The sequence below is a fragment of the Pholcus phalangioides genome, unplaced genomic scaffold (assembly GCF_987345545.1).
Source record: "Pholcus phalangioides strain wild (caught in Gottingen) unplaced genomic scaffold, Ppha-v1.0 ptg000028l_1, whole genome shotgun sequence".
NCBI classification, from domain to species: domain Eukaryota; kingdom Metazoa; phylum Arthropoda; class Arachnida; order Araneae; family Pholcidae; genus Pholcus; species Pholcus phalangioides.
The window spans coordinates 2,209,902-2,213,999 of NW_028301618.1; the positions used below are offsets into that span (position 1 = coordinate 2,209,902).

At 41.2% G+C, this 4,098-nt stretch overlaps 1 protein-coding gene across 1 annotated transcript in view; it reads right to left on the reverse strand.

Annotated features, from left to right (window-relative positions):
• LOC149067729 (uncharacterized) overlaps positions 1 to 3,991 on the reverse strand; it is a 121,458-nt gene extending 117,467 nt beyond the window's left edge. Inside the window, exon 1 of the mRNA XM_089252066.1 lies at positions 3,983 to 3,991. The gene's annotated coding sequence lies outside the window, so the exon portion shown is untranslated. The remainder of the gene's footprint in view (positions 1 to 3,982) is intronic.
• Positions 3,992 to 4,098: the final 107 nt, after the last annotated feature.

Here is a 4,098-nt window from a genome sequence, read left to right on the forward strand (position 1 = left end):
TCCCCCACCGAAACATGTTCAACTAGATCCTCAGAACTAGTAAGAACTAAATCCAAAATAGCAGTACCCCTAGTGGCTTCTGATACATGCTGATACAAAAAATTTTCGAGCACCAACTTAAGAAAGTCTCTTTCATACTGATTTCCAGATGAAAGGTTCTCCCAATCAATACCCGGGTAATTGAAATCCCCTAGTATGAGAACCCTCTTTCGCTTACACATGTAGGAAATTTCATCATGCATTTTGGCGATATAGTTTTGATCCCTATTCGGTGGATTGTAACAAACCCCAACAATAAGCTTATGACGTCTTTTGTTCTCAAGTTCAACCCATATGGTTTCAATATCACTTCCCTGCACGTTACACTCTCCAGCCTTCAAACATGATTTCACGTATATCAACACTCCACCCCCTTTCCTATCAGATCTATTTCTCAAAAAAGTATCGTATCCGGAGATGTGTAAGAAAGATTCATCCCCATCGTTTGCCCAAGATTCTGTAATGGCTATAAGATCCAAGTCCTCCACAACTATCATAGTTTCTAAAAAATCTTTCTTGTTACCCAAGCTCCTGGCATTTATTAACACACATTTTAATTTGCCCGGTGGTTTGTTGTCAATCGAGAAGCCATCCAAGTCAGAGGTGGGTAATTCCCCGTCAGTACTGTTGTGATTATCATTAACTAACCCGCATTCCCGACTACGTGGTCTGGGAGTAAAAAACCTGACCTAAGACTATCGTAAACCTCCCAGACCCCTCTCTTATTTAGATGGATCCCATCCGAACGAAGCCACCTATCGGTAAATGCGGGAAGCTCCAAGAACGTGACCCCAAGTGAGGAGCAAATGTCCTTCAGGCCTATATTGAATTGGTGGATCCTACTCCTATATCCCCTACTACCCCTTGGCAGCACTGGAATCACTGCCACATCTGAACCCCCCTCCCTAGCGGATAATAGTAAATCCCGGTATTCTGACAGAGACTCACTAATATTCGCTCCTACCTGATTTGTTCCCACCCACAGAATCACCCGCAAGGGCAACTTTCGGCGATGAAAAACGTCTCGAACGTTGCCAATCTTCCCCCCAGGAAGACAACAGCGCTCGAAACCCCGAAAATCCCTACACACTCGGTTCCCAAGTTCCCTAACCATAGAATCGCCGATGATTAAACCCCTATCACTATCCCCCTCTACCTCATCCACGACCACCCATTCGCCCTCTAAAATGTCACGAACGCTCTTTCATCATTTTTAATGTGCTAAGCATTTTAGTTCATGTCGGGTTTTATTGGTGCATATATGCTTATTTTATTTATATAATTTTTTTTTTCATCAGTATTGATTATTTTAATTTGGAATTGCATGTGAGGATTTTTTTTATATATATATATATGTATGTATACATGTATTTTTTTCGGATTTATATATTGAATTTTATTGGGTTCGGGGATTTTTTTTTAAAATTAGCGTCATCTGTTATGCATTCTTCTCTTTGCATATATTCGTGTGTATGAATGTGCACTAATGTGTTCCCTGTCGTCTCTTTCCAATTTTATTGATTGTTTGAATTGTGCACCTGTGGAGTTAGCGCCTACTGGCCTTGCACAGGTTTTGTATATGATAAATAAACTGATATCTATAATTACACTGCAACGAGGTAATGACTTATCGAGGTTTTACTGTGTATGTTATACTGCCAAAGACCGAAATTGGCCACCAGGTCAATGTCTGAGTCCGGCCAAAGTCCGATATTTTTTCCGTGATAATTGTCTACGTTAGTTCTGGCAACCATCGCATCGTCGTTACGGTGCGTTAATGTAAAACGGGGATCATTGCCAAAATTCTAAGAGGGCTGGGGACCCAAAACGAATTGAGGTATTTCTGCATTTACACTATAAATTTACTTTAAACAAACTAGACTCCATGATCGTCTCGAGAGCATGGTGCATCCCAAAAGGTTTCTATCATCGGAGGAGGAGGGCCTCCAATACATTTAAGACCTTCAAGCAGCGTCTTGCCAGCAGCACTCGCTGAGCCCATGCATGCTCCAGACTTTCTCGGAGAATATGCAACGCTCGATATAACGAACCAATTTGTGCTGTCCAAAACGGACATTATATTGGAAAGGTCATTTCAAAAGTAAAACATGATATATATCGTTTTAGCTGTTGTCGTAATGTGGTATAAGCGTCAATTTTAGTTTAATTTTTAAATGGAAGGACTCTAGGTCTTTTCATTTAACTGATCATGTTGGTTTTTGGCAGTAAATCTGGGTTTTTCCCCCTTAGGACCGTTTTACTACAGTGTGCTTCAGGAGGAGTCGTACGTCGGTCGCATGATGATCGATCTGTCTCCCTCTTTAAAATTGTCAAAAATGTGTGGACATGCTTCGGACGGCAGAATAGAATGATCGTTCTATTCGGTTCGTGCGGCGAAAATTGGAATTACTTGGCGACATGCGCTGGAATCAGGGCGGCTATATTATAGGATATTGCCTTGGCATCAGCTACTCTGGTCTGCATGCTCTGGTTTGAAGGGAAAGAAAACACAATTGTGAAGAGAACATCGGCGAAACGCGCGGCGCATTTGACTCCTCTAGAAGCAGTCGGCCGATCACGCCCGACGTAAAGCGTATTGCACGAAACAGTCATGTTGCTTTTCTCATCGGCGTGTCGCGCTGGGTGAATCACGTTAGGCGCGACACAAGAAACCCGGCTTTCCTAGAAGAAGGTTTCTACAGTGCGTGCAGCGTGAAAACTGGTTGGTCAAAAAACCTGAATTTCAAGTTTTTAAGCAATCGGCGTTTTCACGCTGTACATGGCGCAAAAGTTGTTCTAGAAAAACCCGGCTTTAATCTTTAAAACGCAATATTTAGTGACCAAACTGTACATTTCAGTGGGGAAATTGCCACGCAAGAACTGTTATGCAACGGCTCACGTGATTTCCTTGCATTCAATGTTAATCCCGTCGCAGCGACTCAATTCTTTGGGGATGATTGTTTGGATTTTCCTCTGAATACACGGAGGGAAGCCCTGACTGAAATTCGGATTACGGTACTTTACGCTCGTGATAGCGTTGCGTTTTTAGAAAAATAATTGCAATACACAATCATATGAATTACTTTCATTTTAATATGCGAAAAGTAAAACGTGTGGCGGGCCTGGCAGATACGCCGTCCCCCGCAGCAAGCGCATCGAAATTCCACACCTCAGGGAATGTCGGGACATTTAAAAACATCTTTGAGTGCTAGTGAAAAATAAATATAGCATTGAAGATGTGAGGGGGAAAAAAATGGCGTTACTGGAGGGATTTGAAACGAACCTTTTCGTTGCCTTCGATTGTGCATCGTACCAACTGCTGTTGCTAGAGCCCCATTTGTAATTTAAATATATCAATTCTCTGATGCGCTCTCAGAATGGACACCTTTAGTAATCACGGCGCTAGACGTCAGTTTCTCTCGGATATAAGTGTGGGGGGGGGGTCTGAGATGGTAGTTTCCCAGACTGCTTTTCTCGATCATGTTGTCAAACAAATTTTTGAAGACCAATAAAAACTTAAAAATTGTTTCTTCCCTGGATGATTTAATGCCTATTTCAACATTGTTCAATTGGAGTACATTGATAATGTGTACCACTTTATACTTCAACCTATAGGAATCGAGGTATAGCATTTAAAATCTGAATTAGTCGCCATTAAGAATATGAAAAGTATCGGGGGAAAAATTCAGATTATACGTTAATGAAAGTATTTCCTTGATAGCATAAGAATGATAAGCAAAATTTGAAAAATAGTTCCACAACCGATGAGCTGTTTCCATAAATCAGACTTTGGACATGGTCAAGAAATTCTACGGTAATGCCGATTCCAGAACAGTGGAATAACGTAGCAGCTTCCGTACAGCGTAGTAACGATACGCTGAGGTTCAGACGTCAACATATACAGACGAAAATCATTAACTTGACATTTTTATACAGATCTAACGTATGCAGTTTTTTTTTCTACGTTGCTAATTGATATTTCTGGACACCCTAACACTGTCCGGTACCTCGACCACTGTTATACAATTCGGTATGAATGGCTCATAAAAAAAATAAAAT